Below are 22,268 nucleotides of genomic sequence, written 5' to 3' on the forward strand. Positions count from 1 at the left end.
TGCTACTGTCTGTGGTGTAATTGTGTGAGGGATAGAAGGTTTTGTGATACTACCCAAAGAATTTAAGGGAGCGTTGTGAGAAGGGTTTGCGTTCCCTTTCTTCTTTGGGGGGGGGCCCTGGGAGTGTTGTGAGGACGAGATGAGCTTCGACATCTGTGTTTCTATCTTTGTTAGCTTTAGTTCTACAGGTCGTAGTAGTTGTTTGAAGATTTCTGTTATCTTATCTAAGAGTATAGAGTTATCCTGATCTTCCAGGCCCTTTGTGTGTGGTTGCGATGGGGAATCCAACAGAATAGGTATGGATCCTTCCTGTTGGTCTTGATGAACTATTACGGTAGCAAGTGCTTGCTGTGGTTGTAGGGGAATTAGTGGCGAAGTTAGTGGGACCTGAGGAGTAGTCGGGGGAGGAGCGGTTTAGGCTAGTGTAGGATTATTTTGAGAAAACTTGTTTTTACTAATCGCTCCTTCTCTCCTTCCTCTAGCTTGCATGTCTTCCAGGGGGGATATCTGGGTAGGGGATTGAGGTGGTAACTCTGGGGTTTTTTCTAATTCTGAGGCTAACGGGGAGTCTGCAAGATCAGATACGGATAAGTCTATGTTATTTGGAAGGCTGCGTCTGCCTTCGTTCACGGTACCTGGCGCTTTTTTGTTTGCAGTCGGGGCGGGAGTTCTGGCTTCTGCAAGATTACCCAGGGAGGATCGCTTGGCAAATTCTAGATCCAGTGAGACTCTTTTTTCCATGAGGGTGATACTTTGGTCAATGAACGAATTTGCCTTTGCAAGGAAGTCGTCCATGGGTCCCAATAACTTCCTGACACTCCCTGGAGCAAGTGTTTTTTGTTTTGTCCCTCTTGTAGCTACCATCTTGTAATACTATGGGATGGTGATGTAATGGATGGTAGTTTCCGTGGCTTGAATGAATATAGCTTAAATAACGATGTGAAAAAGGGTTGGAAGAATAACTTACAATGAATAGGGCCCTGACCGGTCTCCCGGTCTCGCCGGGCCTCGAACGGCCTCAAACGGCCCGCTCTTAGCCCGGTCTTCGCCCCGGACTATGCCCCGCGCGCGTCCCGCGATGCGCGTTGCTGGGGTCGCTTTTATGTTGTGCTTGATTGTAGGGGCGTGGCACTGGGAGGGGGCGCGGCTCACGCGGGAAGAGGACCAGCTGGAGCTGTTGTGTGCTGGTCCTCGCAGTCCCGGGGCCAGCGCCTCACCCTCCTCTGCGGCCACGAGCTCTTCTAGGGCTTCCCAGCGGGTCAGCAGCGCTGACAGGCGTGAATGGGCTACTCCTGTAGCGGAAACGAGTCTGGTAAGGCTTCTCAGGAACACAGTCTAATTGCGAGTGGCACCCGCGAAGCGGGTGCCGCGAGAAGTTATTGCGCTGTGTTGGGGGCGTGGCACTGGGAGGGGGCGCGGCTCACGCGGGAAGAGGACCAGCTGGAGCTGTTGTGTGCTGGTCCTCGCAGTCCCGGGGCCAGCGCCTCACCCTCCTCTGCGGCCACGAGCTCTTCTAGGGCTTCCCAGCGGGTCAGCAGCCCTGACAGGCGTGAATGGGCTACTCCTGTAGCGGAAACGAGTCTGGTAAGGCTTCTCAGGAACACAGTCTAATTGCGAGTGGCACCCGCGAAGCGGGTGCCGTGAGAAGTTATTGCGCTGTGTTGGGGGCGTGGCACTGGGAGGGGGCGCGGCTCACGCGGGAAGAGGACCAGCTGGAGCTCTTGTGTGCTGGTCCTCGCAGTCCCGGGGCCAGCGCCTCACCCTCCTCTGCGGCCACGAGCTCTTCTAGGGCTTCCCAGCGGGTCAGCAGCGCTGACAGGCGTGAATGGGCTACTCCTGTAGCGGAAACGAGTCTGGTAAGGCTTCTCAGGAACACAGTCTAATTGCGAGTGGCTGAATAAATTATGCAGTAGGAAGTGGCAAGTTAAGCGCCATAATGCTGCACATTTTGTGATAGTATTACTTCATTAATATGTAATTTATACACTTGTTAACACTTTCTTGGCAACGGTTGCATCTCATTAATGCCAGTTTAACACCTAATTATAGCAATAAGCAACAGAAAAGTGACCAGTCAAAGTTTCCAAAGGGCCTTCCACTCAGCGACAACACGTGTTGATGCGTTTTTTTTTTTTTAACTGTTTAACCTAGAAACAATTTATTTTGTTAAAATCTGCAGATTATGCAGCAAATTATGGATTCTGTGGCATAGGCTGGAAACCTATTACTATGCGAAAAAACGCAGTGGCCACACAATTGCATAATTCTAGTGACTCTGTTTAACAGGAGTAAAAACGATTATAGGCACCAGAGAAGGGGGTCTAGACATATCTTCAATAAAATGGGAAACTAGGAGACGTCAGTTTGAAACACACCTCTGTGATAAATTATCTAGGAATGTTTCTTGATGGAGCTACATTGGATCCTGTAGCTCTAGACTTCCACATATAGCAATAGCCTTGACATATTGGTAAAGGAACACATGCTCCAGACTGTCTCTCATCGGTGTTGTATCTGGATCATTATCAGAACGCCTTGACACTCAGTCTACTTTTCAGTTGACCTAATGGTAATGGTAAGGGTGGTCGACATTCATGGTATTATTGTTTAAAGCAGATATGACAGATTTTGGTTGGGGTGTAGTTCGAGATGGATAAGAGGCCCCGAACAGAAAGGACTTGGGCCTTGGAGATTTTACGTTAATCCAATCAGCAATTGTCCCCTCCCACCACTATCAAACTCGTCTCCCACCCTATCTCCATAAGAGCCGATTTAGAGTCTTATCCCGATGCACCTCACATTGCTTCATCCATTGGTAATGTGGCAGAAAGTAGAGGCCTTCTGGAAAGAAATGCTGCACACTTTTGGCCCTCTACAAGTTCCCCCTGCCATGTCTTTGGAGCATCAGGGTCCTCCAGTCGGGCTTCCGCCAGTGGGTCCACTCTTGCTGCTGTCTGTGCCCCTTCAACCTGCATCAGGTTCAGCACTTGCTCTGGTGCCACTTTAGTTTTGGGTGCTGCACTCTGAACCAGTTCTCTTTGCATCAACTCCAGTGCTGACACAGCAGACACTGGAGGATTTGCAGCCTATTGTGCTATCCAACTCTGAGCAGAATCCACCACGACCAATGCCGTGCCCTGTCCTGCCCACACTGGAGCACAGACAACAGGCAATCCTTAAAATTCTGACGCACATTCTTTCCTCACACAATGGCAATGTTGATGAGGTGGATTATTATGTCACCCAATAAGTTGACAAAATTAGATATGAAGAACTCAAAGATATCAGAGGCTGGGATACTTCTCCAGAAACTGGCCAGGTCTCCTCCTGGTCCTGCTACTGAGGAAAGTAGCTCCTCCGTCGTTATGTGAAGGGCGTCAGAAGTATTTGACCTGCAAACATGGAGGCAAACAATGTTCTGACAGTGGTACTGCAGCCTGGCAAAGCCCCAACAGTACCTCTGCTGCCATTTAGTGAGGAACTCATGGATACTCCTTTGGGCACTGGGGTGAAACCATTTTCGGTACAAACCAGTTAATAGACAGGTTGCTTGACATCACCTCGCAGCACCAGGTGACTCAGCCTTTCTTACTCAACTTCCTGAACCAGAGAGTTTCGCCTACAGCTTCTAGCAGTAAAGTTAATGCCAAAACCTTTCCTACCACACCACCTGATCATGAGTCAAACAGAATAAAACCATTTGGCTAGCATTTCTTTTCACCTGGAGCTTTGTTCTGTACTCAGTAAATAAATGTCAGCTGTCTTCTAGGCTGTTGCTCCCATGCCCAATGGGACAAGGTGGCCCAGGATTTACCAGCGGTTCCAGTTGACCGTATGGCATCCCTAACCCATCCTTCCCAGGGTATAATGCAACTAGTGATCCACTCTGGCTTAGATACAATGTACTGAAGAGCCCTGAAGAAGGTGTTACCCACAGCTGGGTGGTCACCGAAACGTGCATCAGCTCTGGTTACGGCAGGAACACCAGGATTATCTGAACGTATACAATTTTTGCAGAAAATGATGAAGATATTTATGAATCAATTCTTTATCTCTACATATTTAAAAGAAGTTTTGTCCAATTTATATTGTATAACACATGCATTTTTGAATTGTATTGTACTTTGAATTTCGGTTTGTTTTTTGTTCCTGTACATGTAACCTTCCACATGTGCAATGTCGATTTGAAGGAAGATATACTATATATCGTGTGTTTGATGACAGTAGTATGCATATGGTTGAGTAATGTTGGATATGAGTTAGTATGGATGATGAGTTTGAATGTATCCTGATAGGGGGTGGTACATACAGCTGTGAGTCTTTTATCTAATACTCTGTTTTAAAAAACAAATTGTCTGAATTTGAAATAATAGCCATAGGAAATTTGAAACGTATTTTCCTATAGTTTTGTATTGAATGTTCATAAATTCATGTAAGTGTATTGTGTTCATATTGATAGCTTGGTCAAATTGGGAATTATTATCCCATGTTAAAGGTGATATATTCTGCTTTTTAGTCTTTTGGGGCAGGGTAGTTCCTTTGTATCTTGTTTGGATACAATGTAATGCCTAGGTCAAGCAATGGGTACAAGTGCGGCCCGACAGTGCGATGCCTGGATGAGGTTAACGGGCTTCTCAGGGGATGTCCAAGTATCCCTAATGGACTTGCCATTTGATGGTTCTCACCTCATTTGAAAGAAAGTGGATTTGACTCTAGAACGATTTAAAGATAGCAGGGCCACAGCACATTCCTTGGGTCTTTCTACCCCCAGACAATTCCACCAGCAATTTCACTCTGTCAGTGGCTATGCCTGGAGTCAACCCAGCATTCCTTTCAACCCTCTAGTGGCTGAACTTGTGGCTCACAAAGACGATGCCAAAGACAGAAGGGACAGCATGCAGCTCAATCCTATGCCCCAACTGCATTCACATCCGCAAAACTGCTTCAGTATGACCTTTGCAGCACACAGCCACCCTGTAATAAGCAGTGTACAACATTTCCTCCATGGGGGGCAGGTCATCAGTTCAGACAAATGAGTCCTCTAAGTTGTACTTTTGAGCTATGCCCTCTCATTCCCACCATCATCAGGGCTGCAGACGGAGGATCACCATTCCATCTTGCAGCAGGAAGTGCAGGCCCCTTTGGCCACAGCAGCGTACAGAGGGTTCCAGCCTGAGAAGTAGGAACCGGTTGTTACTCCCATCACATCCTTGCACAGAAGCAAGACCGATTCCTTTGTCTTATTTCTAGCTCTTCGACTGCTCAATGCTTTCCTGCAGAAGGGCAAATTCAAGAGGCTCATGCTAGCCCAGGTCCTGTCTCCCCTAAACCAATGAGACTGCATGGTGAAATTGGACCTGTAGGACGTTGATATCCATATCCTTGTGTTGCAGGTCCACAGGAGCTACCTGCTGTCCGCAGTGGGCCACAAGCATTTTCAGTTTGCAGTACTCGTTTGGCCTTAGTACTGCCTCTCAGATGCTCACGGAAGAGAAGGTGATGGTGGCAGCATGCCTTTGATGGCAAGAGGTACTAGGCTTCCTTTAACTGAACGAGTAGCTGCTGAAGGCGGTTCACTCCAGGCAGCCATCAACCATGCTGACAGCGAACCTCCTAACACTGTTGGGGTTCACTATCAATATGCCAAAGTCACACCGAATTCAGACACTCCAGTTTATCGGAGCTATTCAGGCTACAGTATCGTTTTGTGCCTTTCCCCTGGAGCAGAGTATCCAGGACATCTGGGCTACATTCCCAATGTTTCAGCCTCTGTCCTGCATCTCAGTACCGATAGTTCAGAGTGTTGGAATTGTTGGTCTCTTGTACACTGCTGGTCAAACACACCAGATGGCACAAGCCGACTCTGCAGTGGGAACTCAAGTCCCTGTGGGCAGAGCAGCAGGGGAATCTGTCTAGTTGCTCCCAGACTTTACAGGAGACTGCAAAAGATGTTCAGTGGGGGCCGCTGGACCGCGATTGGGTCTGGGACAGATCTCTCTCCTTACCCCACCCAGATTTCACAGTGGTGACTTATGCATTGCTTCTGGGAGAGGTGGATATCAGAGGTCTCTGATTAAGATTCAACTCCAAATCAGTTTGATGGCATGACGACAATTCACTTGAAGGCCTCCTGAAGGCCTTCCTGCCCAGCATCAAAGGAATTCCGGTTCAGAAGCTCACAGACACCACCACTGCCATGTGGTACTGCAACAAGCATGCTATTGGGGCCTGTGTCAGGATGTTCTATGCTTCTGAAATTGGCAGGACTTCCAAGAAATTTCTCTTGTGGTGAACCACCTGGCAGGAACTCTAAACACTAGGGCGGACCAGCGCTAAGTGGATCACTAATGGCAGCTGCATCTCCAGGGGGTGGAGGGAGTCTTCTATCAACCTGGCTTGACCTTTTTACCACCATCAAGAATGTGTAATGTCAGCAGGAGTTTCCAGGGCAGCTCTCAAAGATGCCTTCCCTCGAAAGTGGAGCTTGGGACTCCTGTATGCCTGCCCAACTTCAAGTTGATGGTAATTTGCAATTCCTTAGAAAAATGCACAAAATTGCATTTTTCTAAGTGCCGTGTGGTGCACACACATGCCATTAGGACGTGTGTGTGCGCCACATGTGCACACATGCCATCTTTGGGGGTGCATCTGGGTGGCCTTTTGGTCCCCTGGCACCCTTGAAATTGCATTTGCAATTTGCGATTGCCCATTTGGTAATCGCAAATTGCGAATGGTTTCCTAATGAATTCATATGGCCTCTAGACGCAGGGTAAAATGAGCCTGCTATTCTTCTCTGTTTTTCAAGTTTTTATACTAAAGCTTTAAAACATAATTTCCAATACTCTCAACTGGTAAAACTTTAAGGCTTTATTTCGGATGACTGTGCATTCAGCTATAGCGCACCCTAAACACTTGGTAATGGTGCGGCAATGAAAGCAAAATGAGTAGCTCTAGAATGTAAGATAGGGATGAGATGGAAGGCAGGAGGCGCTTCCAGAATGGTTGCGAAATGGGATGGTACTGAGGTTGCGACTTACTTGCACAAAAAAGGGTGTAGTGAAGGCAGGGTTCTGCTTGCGCTCATTGCTATGTTAGCATAGGCTTATTAGAAGTTTAAACGCCATTTTACCTTTTTGCTGCTTTTGCACACAACACTACATGTAACTGTTGTTGTAAGTTAGGCTGCGTGAAATTCTTCACATGAGAATGGCTTGTTTTGAGCATCCCTAGACTTACATATCGACCTTAGTCTGCACAGTGAGTGCTGAAGCCTCCAAGGTTTTCATAACAATGTTAGGTGTTCGGGCTGATCGGCTCATGCTTTAGATATAACATGCACGCAGCTGCAGCTAGCTGAAATTCTTGCGTCTTTAATATCACACTGCATGCATGATTTAGACACTTGGAGAACGTCCCAATTTTCCAAAGCAGAATTGGCCAATACATGTGTCTACTGAGCGCATATATGACTTGCGTGACCGTGCTAATATAAAGTCACCTGATCGTTTTCAGGTACCTGATTAACGTTCTCCACGCTCTTTGCAGGATACATCGTTCTCATCAACCGGTGGAGGAGACAGCGGCAGAGGTCGGGGTGCCCAACAAAGCTGTGAGCGAGGGTAAAGGCAAGCTAGACGACTCTCTGCGTCAAAGACACCAGTTTCAGAAGAAGAAAATTGCAGCTTTAACAGCGAGGTATGCTACGGATAGTGAGAACACAGCTTCGGAACCTGACATGGGCGCAGACGCCTCTAGACAGCGCGGCGGAAATTACAGTAGTGCGGGAAGCATTGGGTCCGTTTCTGAAGGTGACAGCAACTGACACGTTTGTTGCTGTTGAAACAGCTGACACTAGAGTGACTCCCCCTGAGAGACTTTATGAAATTGTCCTTTTAATTGTGATATACAACGTACTATAAAAGGGGTATTTTGGGAAAATCTGACTACTACCTATGACATTTTGTGAGTGGAGGCTGATTGGCCCCCACCCTTCATTCTGGCTGCTCCGAGAGGGGAGGAGGAGAGCCTCCCTAGTTTTGCACATACTGTGCCGAAAGAGCAAGCCCTGAATTTTGTGGAGGCGTGGGTTAAGGTGCTTGCACCAGCGTTGTACAATACTCAGTGTGGATGGCACAAATTCTCCCCCAGACATGAGATACCATTGAGGTCTATGCCACAGCCTCAACCCCAATAACCCATGCGTAGTGAAGCGAAAGCTCCGGTGGCTGAATTCTTTGACCAATTGGAAACTCAAGGTGTAATTGAAACGTGTGTGTCTCCGATGAATAATCCTCTTTTTACTGTGACCAGGCCTGATGGCTCGTACCGTTTGGTATTGGATTACCGGCACTTGAACTCTCATTGTCGGACCTGTGCAAACTACTCACAGTTCTGCCTTTGTGGATAGTCTTGTGCGTAAACGGTTTAAAACTACACTTGACCTATCCAATGGCTTTTTTAGCTATAACCTGTCCCCTATAAGTAGTCAATGGACAGCTTTTACCTGTGGCCGTAAACAAAAACAGTTCCATATATTAGCTATGGGCTATAAGACAGCCCAGGCGTCTTTGCCGCCCGCATTGTCTCTTTCAGAGAGACTCAACCCTGATGCATGCTCGTATATTGATAACATTTATCTCACTGATGACGAACTATGGCTGCATCTCTGTCGAGTTGACCGCATCATTTGTATGTTTGCGGACTTCGGTTACAAATTTAACTGTGCAAAGTCACACATTGCAGAGTACACAGTGTTGTTCCTGGGCTCTGAGCTCAACCATGAAGGTCGAGGTTTAGCGCCTCAGTTCCTGGAGAAATGCGCACTGCTGCGCGCTCCAACAAATCTGAAAAAACTACAATCTTTACTGGGTTTCTTACATTTCGGACATACTTGCATTCCTGATTATGCTCAATGTATCAAGCCTCTTTACGCCTTGGTGTACAACCTACTTTCACCAAATCTTGCTGGCTGACTGAACATTCTGCAATATTGAGATCTTTTCAGTCTGATCTTCTTGAATCTAAATACTTACTGACTTGTGACAACCACACCACCTGGTAATAAGAATTGTACCCCGGGCGGTGGGTTTCACGTACCTGACTTTTAATGAGGGTGACACAGTCCCTATTGCTTACAAGTCACACATGTACACTGGTAAAAAAGTTTTGACTGCAGTGCAGATGGGGATTCTGAAAGAACGAGAGCTGTTACAGGGGAAACACATGTTGGTTGTTACACCATATCCTGCCTTGGAGGCATTGACGAAAGCCAGTGTACCAAATTCCAAAGCTTTGCATCCACGTTGGATACAATGTGCCTCATCCTTGACTTCTCCAGATGTCATGTTTGTCTTTGATTCCTCTTTGCAAACTCAGGAGTATTTGCAGTATGAATTAGTTCATCGGGCTCCTCTGACCAGAAGCCCACTTGAGGATTTCCATTGTATCATCTACACTGACGGATCGGCGCAACCGCTGACGGATTCAAAGCATGCTTATTCAGCGGCCTGCGCAATAGTGGTTGGTACTATGGTGAATGGAGAGTTCAAGTCTGATATCCTGCATACACAGACATTAGGGGACTGTACCGCTCAATTGGCAGAGCTACTTGCTCTGGTGCTTGCACCAGAGTACGCTGACCCTTGTGTGACTACTCTTATTGTGAGTGACTCTTACTACTGTGTTCAGTCTTACAATGACAATTTATTTTTTTGGACTCCAAATGACTATCATGATTCCAAAGGTAGCACGATTAAACACAAAATGCTATGGGTTCGAGTGGCCGAGCTTTAAGAACGGCTGCCACTCATGTTTGTGATTCATACTCGTGGTCACCAATGCGTGGGGGTACATGATGTTGGTAACTGTCTTGCTGATGAAGTAGCCAAGACCGCAGTTGTGACATTTGTAGTAGTAGCAGCAGTTACACGTTCCAAAAGTAATATTCATGATGACATCTTGGCAGCTATTGCCGCAACAGAGAACGGAGGTAATTACCCTAGAGGTTTCCCTTCTAAATACTTTTATCTTTTACGTCCTGATAAAGGTCCCTATGTGAGAATTAATGAAGTTGGTGACAGGTTGATTCCCAACGCGGACCGCAGGCAAGCCTTGATAACAGCGGCACACGAGGGCATGGCCTCGGCTCACGCCAATGTGTCAGCCACTGTATCTCTCTTACAACAGCGTTACTGTTGGCGTGGATTGTATAAACAGACGCATGATTATGTCTTTCATTGTGATATATGCCAGCAGATTAAACCTGCAATTGCTGCGCGCCCGCCCCAGACACAGTTGTACATATCTAATAAACCACTTGGGTGTGTATATTTAGATCACTGAAGTCCTTTCTCCTCTGATACTGCGTATAAGTACATCTTAGTTGCAATTGATTCGTGCACACGCTTTGTTTGGGTGTGGCCACACCGAAGTGCTGATGCCCGCACTGTCATCAGGGAGTTGCCTGTCTTTGTGGGAATTTTTGCATGTGGCACCTTTCATTCAGACCAGGGTCCAGCGTTCACCTCTAAGGTGTACAAGGATGCCATGGGTTCATTGGGGGGCCAAGTCAAATTTTTGTATCCATACAGGCGTGAGGGCAATAGTGTTGTGGAACAGATGAACCGTGACTTAAAGCATTCCTTGACAGCTAGGGTTTTAGATACTGGCAGGAACTGGCTGGCCTATCGCTATAGCATTCAGCGTACACTTAATAATCTCCCTAGAAGGTCTCTGGGTGGGCGGGCCCCATACGAAATGCTCTTTGGCATCAAAATGTTTGTTCCGGACCTTGAGGGTCTAGACATGGAGTCGTCTGCCGCGTCCTTTGACGTAGATGAACATTCTGCTGTTTTACAGAACCTACAAAAGACCAGAAGCAGTCTTGCAAAGGAACACTTGCCCGCCACATCTGATGCTGCTCTTCAGATTCCGGTAGTTGGCTGGCTACCCAGAGTCTGTGACCTGGTCCGTGAGAAGGTGGAGAACAAGAAGAAGTTCGGCCCCTCATATCGTGCACCAGTTCCTGTGCTTGGCGTGCAGGGTACAAGAACAGTAATTTTACCTCCACTTCCTGGTCGCAAGGAAAACAGGTACATCTCCATTAAAAATGTCAAATTACAGCGAGTGGCCGATTCTTCTTAATATGACTCCAGCAATGCTGAGAAATTCTGTTTTGGCTCCGTCGAGTACCGTCAGTGCTGACGTTGCCATTGAGATGCATACAGTAACACATTTTTTATTGAATCCACCAGCTGGTGATCCCCCTTGATGATACTGAGTATACCTATCCCACTGATTTGTCAATGCCTAATTTGCAAACATCTGAAGTTAGCCAGTTATGCTTTTTTATTTGACACTGACTACTACATCAAAGTCCCCATCGAAAATTTTGATTTTTGCTGTTTGGTTAAAAAAACTGTTTTTGATACCCCCATGGACTTACGTTTGGTTGGTGCTTTTTTCTATTTTTTTGTTCATGTCAATTGGATTTGTGGTATATTTTTTCCATTTTGTAAATGGACACTATGTTAAAGAAAGAAAGTCAATCAGACTAATTGATGGAACTTTGGCACCCCACTCCTCATCTCACATCATGAAGAGGGACCAGACTTTTGTTAACATTACAGCTTGACCCATTTTAGATAGGATTGTATGGGATGCTGTTAAATTTCAGATACACGGCCCCACATAGGTTATAAATGTTCTTAATATACTAAGTGTTTCAATGGGGGATGTGGTTAAACAAAATATATGCTCTGATGATTGGGATGTCCAGGCCGTAGAGGCTCTGTTTTCTGATTTGAAATATTATGCTGCTTTTGATGCTGAATATTTATATTTGGATCCAGCCAATTACGCTGATTTATTTTACTACCAACATTATGGCAATCATTTTCTGCAGAAAGCAAACACATTTAGAAATGTGGTTAATTACACACAATGGGAACATTGTCCGGCTCCCATAGAAGGCAGCTCAAAATCACTTTTGAAAAAGTTTACATATTTTACTGATTTTAATCAATCAAATGCTAACACATTTTATTTTACGATGACTAGTAAGTCCTCTTCCAAGTGTTTGATTGGTTCAGATGCTCCGTCCATTACCACCCCCTTTTGTACCGCTTTTGGCCGCCATAAGTGTGGCAGGGTATTCTCAGACGTGAGTCCCTTGCTCACTTTGCCACTGGATTCAAGCAAGCCGGGCTGAAGACGGCTGGAATGCCAGAAACCGGTCCTCGGAGGCTTGTTTCCGGTCCAGGGAAGGCATGGCTTGGCAGTTCGGGCTGGACTGTTCCCATGAGGCACAGGGTCCGACTGATTTGCATATAGCCATGTCTGCTCTGGGGTGGCAGAGTGGGCTAAAGAACGGTGATGGATTAAACCCAGATCTTTTGACTGGGTGTGAGTGTTTGATTGGTTCAGATGCTCCATCCATTACCACCCCCTTTTGTACCGCTTTTGGCCGCCATAAGTGTGGCAGGGTATGCTCAGACGTGAGTCCCTTGCTCACTTTGCCACTGGATTCAAGCAAGCCGGGCTGAAGACGGCTGGAATGCCAGAAACCGGTCCTCGGAAGCTTGTTTCCGGTCCAGGGAAGGCATGGCTTGGCAGTTCGGGCTGGACTGTTCCCATGAGGCACAGGGTCAGACTGATTTGCATATAGCCATGTCTGAACTGGGGTGGCAGAGTGGGCTAAAGAACGGTGATGGATTAAACCCAGATCTTTTGACTGGGTGTGAGTGATTGATTGGTTCAGATGCTCCGTCCATTACCACCCCCTTTTGTACCGCTTTTGTCTGCCATAAGTGTGGCAGGGTATGCTCAGACGTGAGTCCCTTGCTCACTTTGCCACTGGATTCAAGCAAGCCGGGCTGAAGATGGCTGGAATGCCAGAAACCAGTCCTCGGAAGCTTGTTTCCGGTCCAGGGAAGGCATGGCGTGGCAGTTCGTGCTGGACTGTTCCCATGAGGCACAGGGTCAGACCGATTTGCATATAGCCATGTCTGAACTGGGGTGGCAGAGTGGGCTAAAGAACGGTGATGGATTAAACCCAGATCTTTTGACTGGGTGCGAGTGTTTGATTGGTTCAGATGCTCCATCAATTACCACCCCCTTTTGTACCGCGTTGCTACCTATTCGGTAGGCTAATTATGTCAAAATTGGCTCAAACATTCCACTTTAGCATAAGTTAAACTCCATGTCAAAATTACCTGAAGATGTTGATCTAAATGATTTTGTTAAAGGCCCTACAGCAGGCAGGTCAAAAAGATGGCTTTTTGGTTTTATATGCGGTTTACAACGAAGTTTGGAAACTATCTCAAATAGAAGCAGCTTCTAGATTACGTGCAATCGGCCAGGCTAATTTGTAAAAAGTGCTTGCAGTTGTTGACAACAGCATTAACACCCTTTCTTCCCAGATTTACACATTGGATAATATTGTTTCATCTGTTGTTGATATCGAACAGGATGAAGTGTCTGTTTTATATCATGGTCAAAATCAATTACGTTACATTATGCAATTTGCATAGACCTTACAAACATTAAAGGCTGGTAAAGTGCCTTGGGACTACATGAATACCTCCTCTCTATTTTTACCATTTAATTTGACTGTGAAACAACAATTCATGTCTATGAAGGATGCTGCGTATTCACTTTTGCATATTGAAAAGTTAGAGCCATTGCCTTTTTTCTGTTGCCGAATATAATTCAGCTGTATGGCTCATTCATGGGTTAATAACATTACCTTTTCCATTTTTCAAATTAGATTCATGTATGAAACACTATGCCATAGGCAGACATGAACCTTTAGGTAGCGCTTATCTCCATGAAGATTGGTCTCTGCCATTCACCTGTAGGTGTCTGAGGGAGGGTAAAGAAGTTTAATTGAAGGGTGAAGATTGCACTTCAACCCCTGACCACTCATTAGTTTGCAGGAACACCCAGTTACACGGCTCTTGCAATTCTGACGCACCAAATTTAGCATGTATTTTAAAAGTAAATCCTGTCCCGGACAGAACTCCAACTTTTATGTTGCTAGCAAAATGTAGTTATTTGCTTTTAAATAATGAAGATTACTGTGGTATGCTGGCAGGGATTCTGTACATTGTGACTGTCTCCCAACGTGTAGTTTGTTGCAAAAATGTGCTATTCCCTCCTCCGCTTGGGAAGCTCGATGTCTCCATCTGGCCTTCCATTCCGACCTTGAAAGCAGAGTTCAACAAGATGAGTCGAACAAGGGCTCTTTTGTCTCAAAAAGAAGTCGCCCTTACTTCTTCACGTGAAACATTCGTCCTCCACGTGGCAAACACGCGAACCGAGGTGCATGCCCTTTTGAATACTGATCTCCCCCTGCATTTCTGTGCCTTGATTCACACTATCTTCAATGCCTTGTCGACGACAGGCTTGGCGCACTTTTGTAAAATTGTAAGTTCTGGCCTTGTGACTACATTCCAAACTATATTTGGTGTGATACCGGCATTTTTTCATTCCATTTTTCCCATCCTATTCAGCGGTTTACCGTTGATTCTTGCCTTGGCTGCCGGTGTACTGCTGTTAAATTGCTTGCTCAAAAATGGCTGCACAATCTGTGTCACACGACAACCTGCCCCGGCTGCTCCAGCTTCGTAATAGGATGCTTGAATACTATGGAGCGTTACCGCTGGCTACTCTGAGTATGGCATATGGATTATCTTTCCGGTTTTCCTACTTTATGTGCGTGCAGTCTGTCTTCCATTGCCTGGATTGCAATTTTCAAAGGGCTCTGGATTTGTGTCTCTGCAACATGGTGTCTCCTAACCCAGATTATGATCTACTAATGAGTCCCTTAGTTGCTCATGAGTTAGACTGTTCTGGTATTGGAATAATGGCCTGCGAAGCGGCACATGGAGTCCTAGGTAATTGGAATATACGGACTGCAGTCCATGACTTTCTGGCTCGCAGTTATCTCGAAGAACACCCGAGTTGTCCTCTGATTGTGCTAGAGACTCCGGCTGTCGAAGAACACATGTGTTACTTCTCATCATTAAATTGGATTGCTGAAATGTTTTCGGATGAGAACAATGACTTCCTCTTGGAGGCAGTTGCAACCTACTCTGCCTATACCCTTTTGTATTGAAATGCCATAATTCCATCTTCAACCTCGTACTGGGCTTGTGATTTATTCATTCATTTTTCACTCTATTCACGTTCTGTACTTTGTACACTATACAGCCCTGGCTTGGCGTTGAGTAAAAAAAATGTTTGTGGTTACTAATTCGGAATTTTACTCCCAATTGTCCAGTTTGGCGATTATTGAACTTCGTCCTGTATCACTCGAACTTGAACTCTGCCTTCCAAATTGCCCCCTTTTTTGTGCATGTTCTAATCAAGGGAGGGTGGAGTGAAGGCAGGGCTCTGCTTGCGCTCATTGCTATGTAAGCATAGGCTTATTAGAAGATTAAAAACCATTTTACCTTTTTGCTGCTTTTGCACGCGACACGATATGTAAATGTTGTTGTAAGTTAGGCTGCGTGAAATTCTTCACATGAGAATTGCTTGTTTTCAGACATCCCTAGACTTAAATATCGACCTTAGTCTGCACAGTGAATGCTGAAGCCTCCAAGGTTATCATAACAATGTTAGGTGTTGTTCGGGCTGATCAGCTCATGTTCTAGACATAACATGCACGCAGCTGCAGCTAGCTGAAATTCTGGTGTCTTTAATATCACACTACATGCATGATTTAGACACTTGGAGAAAATCAGTTTCGAGAGAGAGAGAGCTTTAGAAGATTCTGATGTGATTCATCTCTACTGATATTGGAGGTATGTGGTTCCCCATTCGAGCCTAAGAGACCTTCTAATATTATATCAAACATAGCTCCTAGCTAGGGAGGGTGGCATACAAGGCACTATAGGACCTGTTTCCACTATCATTATAATATGATTTCTCCTTTTGTGTTTTATGGAATTGTAACAATGCTGACCGTATTATTTTTAATCATATGCCTGCTTATGTTAGCAAAAATACTGCATCTTAAAGCACGTCGCTTTATTGTGTCTCTTTTTTACCCATGTTGTGGACTGGTATGAGAATATAACGAAAGAGTGTTCTTGATTCCTATCATTCTTGAGTGTATCGTAAGTCGCATGTTCTGGGTTGTCTAATCATTGGTACCTTTGCTATAGGACGAAGAGTTAATGAGACACTGATGCTAGTCGGTTAGGGGGTTCTCAGTACTGAGGTGAGTTTTTGGTCCACCACAATTCACTGAGGTACTGGGTCTCTGTGCTCAGTTCTGTGTAGGAGCAGAATCCCTGCAACAAGAGTGCTTGGTGACACCCACCCCATGTAGAGGCTGGACTATACTTCTAACCAAAATAGTTGCCAAGTCTGATGACATCCCGCCTGAAGTGTTACCCATGAAGAAGACTAAATGCAGGTCGACATCTTGAATGCAGGTCGACATCTATGGGTCTTTTACAGTGCTTTTTCTTACTTTCTATAATGAAAGTATACTTGAAGGGGTTGTTGAAGTGGAGACCATAAAATCCCATGCCAAGTATGTGTTGTGCCTATGTTCCCGAACACCACAAATGCAAATAATGCTTGTTTTTGATAGGTTTCCTTTTATTATTTTACTATGAGAATTTACATTTAGTTTAATGTTTAGCTTAATTTCCATCTACATATTCCTGGCAGATGGAAAGTTGTCTATATGCACTGTGGTACAATGTGACATTAAGTGTTCTTCTGTTCATGGTGGTTGTTTGTCGGTACTTTAAGTTGTTTACATTTCATAATCCAATGTAACGGAAGAAGACCTCCTTTGAGCAACTTACTGGGATTCTTTGTAGTAACAAATGTTAAAAGACAATGAATAAATAATAAAATAAAAGGAGAGGAGTATAACAAGTTATTGAAAAAAAAATAGAATTGATAAATCTTATAGCCCACTATTCATTTCAAAACTCTATATACATTAACGACAAATGAAAACAGATTGTTATAAAACATTGGATACTGAGCTAGATTGTTGAAGATTTAAAGTTCATTTTTAAAACACTTTCTGTGTTTGCATGCTAGTTTAGAAGTAACCTAAAAATATGATTACAAGCCATTAAACCAACAGAAAAACACCCAGTGGCAATGAAAATCTACAGCTAGGCACATTCACATGTTTATAGTGTTCACACCATGTTAACATTATTAGCGGAAATATGGTCATCATTCACACACTGATAACAAATTAAAGTTAAGATTTTGCAACTTGTGGCACAACTCTTTATATTCTGAAAACCCTTGTGGTTTTGTTTACATTGGTTTGACAGCCTTGATAGTTAAAAGCTGGTAAAATAAATATAAAAGCAATAATGGTACAGAAAACATCAAATTATCTTTAGTGATATATTTTCAAACTCTTTATTTTAACCTAACACAGCTGGGATTTCAAATTTTAAAGTTATGCTGACATTTCTGAGACATGGTATTCCATTTTTTTTTCATATATTTTACAATGAGAGATCTGTCCCTTAAAGGGCTTAGTAAAGAGACTTTTGCTTCTACTCTCTGATGTTTGTAGGCAATACAAATGGATTATGAGAAGAAAAAAAGCTATAACGGTATTTCACATCATGCATATTAAAGAGGCCGGATTGTGTGTTTTTTCCCTTTACAGGAGAGTTGTATTGTAATCTCTAAAAGTGGTGTGGCATGTATCCTCCAGAAGACAAAATATGTTAAAAATGCATTGAGATGTGTACCTTTTTTACCGCAAGAAGAATATTATCATTCACTACCCTCAGTCTTATCCCTGGGTACTGGGACGTATTCAAGCCTAGCACCAATTTATTCTCTGCAAATTGATCCCTGTAGATCTAAAGCCAGGACGTACCAACACGTAAGATTCCTCATGCAAGTGAGTATAGAGGTGGTCACAATCACACTGGTGAAGGTTGCGGGATGTCTTGTGAGAAGATAAATTCTCGCTTGCGTTTCCAGAACCTCGTGGTATAGGTGGCAAATCTTGGCTGTGGGCTCTATAAAGGTTGCACCCAGTAGTCAACCAGTGACAGTTCTGCATAATCTTCCAAGGCATGAGGACCTTTAGGCCCTACATGAACGCATATGTAGTCTTCCACTCATCGTAACAGTGGCTCACTCTACTAACATCTGAGCAAACCTATAGGAAATTGGATTAGTAATGGGGTAGATGACTATCCACCCCAAGGCATAATACCAACCTTTGTCAAACTCACTAAATTAACCCATGCATAACCCCTTGCGAGCTATGGAACATAACTGACCGGGTTAACAGAGAGCAATATGTTAAGTATTTATGCAGTAATAAAGTCAAAAGGCAAAATAATGAAATTCTCAAATAGAGATTTAGAGTAAAATGTAATATTCAAAATGACATGAACGTGACAAAAATCCAGTAACAGGAAGCAGAGATCTGTGTTTTTAAAGTTTTTATTAGGAGTAGAGTGAAAAGGTTGCAGGTATCAATGATAGTCTATAGTTGTGGTAGACCAGGACTTAGGTGCAACTTCAGACTGACTTAGATGGAACGCGGGTCAGATATGTCAACCAGGTTCATATTAGTGAAAGGTTCTGCCTTCTGACTTAATACTTTAAGTCCCAATCCTCCACAGGAGTCATTTCTAAAGCCCCCCCACCCGAACCTCAGACACTTAGAGAATCACAGGGTGTCATGCAGAGGCCAACAGCTGGGTCCAGTCCAGGTCCAGTTGCCACTGGTCATCTGGGTACTTCCAGGAAAAGGCCTCTTGCAGCTTGTTGTTTCACTACACGGGAGGCCAGGCAACTGACCCATGGATTCCACTTCTTTTTCTTGGGTAGGCTCAGTCCTTTAGGACTCCTCTCGGGTCACAGGCAACAGTCCAGTCCTCAGGCTCATCCCTAACCAATGCTGTAAAACTTCCTGGTGCCAACCATAACTTTTGCAGTGGCTCCTGTTTGCCTTACTACCGACAGGCCCAAAATGCAATGTGTCAGGGTATTGTCATGATGGCTGAACTTGGGCTCTGAGTGTGGAGGTGTTTGTGGGGAGTGTACTATGGTAATGCCAGTGTCCTCCCACATCAAACACTAAAATCCAGTCTGGAGCAGGTACTGTACCTACAAAAAAACCTTAGACAGAAACCTGGTAGGACAAAAGCAGGGTCCTTCAGCAACCGCAGAGGATGCACAAAACGTGGCTTGGTATCCTATTCTCATATGTTATTCAGTTATTTGGATAGAGAAGGGTAGCGGAGGGATAGAAGAGAGAAAAAGGTTTGCCTTTATACAGTGCTTGCTACCTCTGATGAGGTGTTGAAGCACTTTTTTGGCGAGTAGCACACTACTCTGGAACCCATAAAGGATTAGTGGTGAATTAGTGTAGTGAAATATGAAATTTGAGAAGTGGACATGTTAGTCTGTTATTTTGATTGAAAAGGATGGTTGAGGATCCTGACTTTTTTTTGGTTTGTTTTGGAGGTCATAGCAGTAGGAGGCGGCTTGGGGTGAGTAAAAAAAGGATGTGGAGGGGAAGAGTCAGAGGGAAGAGCTTAGAAAGGCTTGTTTTGGGGGTTCAGTATAGTAAAAGAGGTGTCAGATGATGAAGGAGGGGTAGAGTAGGGGGGATTCTAGAAAGGGTTATTTTGGGGATCATAGTAGTGGTGTGGGGTTTGGGATGAATGAGATAGTGGATGTAGAGGATATATTGATAGCGGCATAGGGTGAGAAATAGGGTAGTACATTGGAAAGAGTAGTAGAAAGAAGTTTGAGATGAGTCAGAAAGTTAGGGTAGTGCAGTGGATATGTTGAATTTTCAAACTCTTTATTTTAACCTAACGCAGCTGAGATTTCAAATATTTAAGTGAAGATGGTGACAAATATATAGATCCAGAAGTACATGGAAAGTATATAGATGCATAAAGGAGGTAGGTATAGGTGGATTAAAGATATTGATAGAGGTATAGGATGAGTAATAGGGTAGTGCATTGAATATGCTTTATTAGGAGAAAAGTAATAAATATATAGATCCAAGTACCTGTAAGGTATATAGATGCATAAAGGAAGTAAGTATAAGCATATTAAAGATGCATTAGATAAACTCTGGTTTTCAAGTGTTATTGATCTTAAAAATGTATTTTATTTATTTTTTAACATAATTATTTTACATGTTTATACAAAGCAATACACAAAGATAGGTACATATCTACAGTACCTCACTTTTAACTGTTGTGTTGTGTTCTCTTCCTACAGCGCCATGAAGCCCCCGGGCGTACGATCGCTTAATAAATACATATTAACATAACATAACATAAATGCTTATATATAGAGGGATATGCAATTCTTGAGTAGTTTTCTGAAGATAAGGTGGTTGTCCATGGATCTTATGTTGGGGGGGTAAAGAGTTCCATAGTTTGGCTGCTTGAACAGAGAAGGATGTTGTGGTACTGTAATTTCGGCGCCTGCTGTAACACCGGCTCCGGGGTCCAACACTCGTGTTCAAAATATCGTCGTACCATGACGAATTTGGTATCTACGGACCGGTAATGATTAGGACATTACCCCTATGCATTTGCGTCGCAATTGAGTGATGCTAACACCCTTAAATCGTAGCTTCCGTCCTGAAGCCTCAGACTCCATTTTGTAAACGGCATCCATCTTATGGCTTGCCCTCATATAGTCAATCGATTAAGACCGAGTTTGATCTGAAAGGACACGTCCCCGTAGCTGACTTCCCCATGACCTGGCCGAAGCTGACTCCACTGCCTCCAGCCAAACCTGTTTTGGCAGCTCCTTGCCCAGTGGCCGAACAAGATATCATCTAGGCACAACATGTCATAAACCATTCACTACATACAGACCATGTTTTCCATACACATACACCTGTCCATGCTTCTTGTTTATGACCCGTTTTTATGATGGGAGGGTGCCCGACCTTACTGGTGTTTCATCGATATCTGATGGGAATTCTGGATCTGGCGGAGTAATCCATCACAAACTGGACATCTAAAATATGTGCTGACCAGCATGACTTCGCTCTTTGTATTGTTGTAAAAATATGTGTATAGCCACATCATAAACTCAATAATTCTTGCCTACAGCTATTATTTATGTATATAAGGAGAAGGCTGGTTCTGTAAAAACAAACAGTCTCCTGAGAACTTACGGCCCGTGCTGCCGTACTTCTAGGACACATGTTACTTGGTTGCAGCCAATAAAACTCGATCTCTGACTTCAACTAGAAGACTCCGTGTTTCTGTGGTCCATAACAGGGAGAACTCAGAGGTCCCCAAGTGTTACCCCTGGCACCACCGGGTCCCTAAAAACCCGGCACCTCAATGTGCCACCCATGTTTTTTTCTTGTACCTTGGGATTTTGAGGCGAGGTGCCACTCTAGAGCGGAGGTTTCTTTGTTGAATGTGTTTGGTGATTTTATTCCTGATGAAGAGCGGTCCCATTCCATGCATCGCTTTGTGGGTGATACAAAGCATCTTGAATGTGGATTTTTTGGCAACTGGTAACCAATGCAGGGCTTTCAAGGCAGGTGAAATGTGGTCTCGCGCTTTGATATGCAAGAGTAGTCTGGTAGCCGAGTACTGAATCCGGTGTAGCCTTTTCATGGCCGTTAAAGGTGATCCGTGGTAGAGGCTATTGGCGTAATCGAGTTCGGACAGAACAAGGGGGATGGTAGCTTGCATCTTGTGTGGAAATCCCAAATGGGGGAAGATTTGTTGCAGCGTTTTCATAGTGACAAACCACATGTGGTAGTGGAGCCAAATCATGCTAATCTCCCTTCACATTGGAAAAATCCTCATTGTGTGTAAAGTGTATGTAGGTGTTGATGTGTCACATCCTTGTGGGACATACGTCTAGTGGCACACCACTGAAACTTGATTGTGACATCCCACCAGATACTGGAACAGTGGTTTGGAATAATCTTGTGTCTACAAAATGTAGTACTGCCATGGTTTTGTCTCTTGGTGTTATTGTAAATTGTTGTGTCTTGTAAAGCGCACTGCTACCCGGAGGCCTCGTAGCGCTATAGACCGCTGGGGAACCCGTCCTGGCTTTCCCTGTGAGATAGTCCCTCCTGGGGGTCTCCAAGGTGAAACCAGGCATCCCCAGCGTTTGTGTGGGGCCGTTGTGGAGATGAGGCAAGCTAATGCCCAGAGTTGCCGAGTGTGCTCCCTGGTCGGAGTAGGCACCGATGCGAGAATTATCAGTCCGCTGATCCTGGTCCAAGACCCTGCCGCGTCGGGAATCGAACCCTG

This window comes from Lissotriton vulgaris, chromosome 5 (genome assembly GCF_964263255.1).
Source record: "Lissotriton vulgaris chromosome 5, aLisVul1.2, whole genome shotgun sequence".
Lineage (NCBI taxonomy): Eukaryota > Metazoa > Chordata > Amphibia > Caudata > Salamandridae > Lissotriton > Lissotriton vulgaris.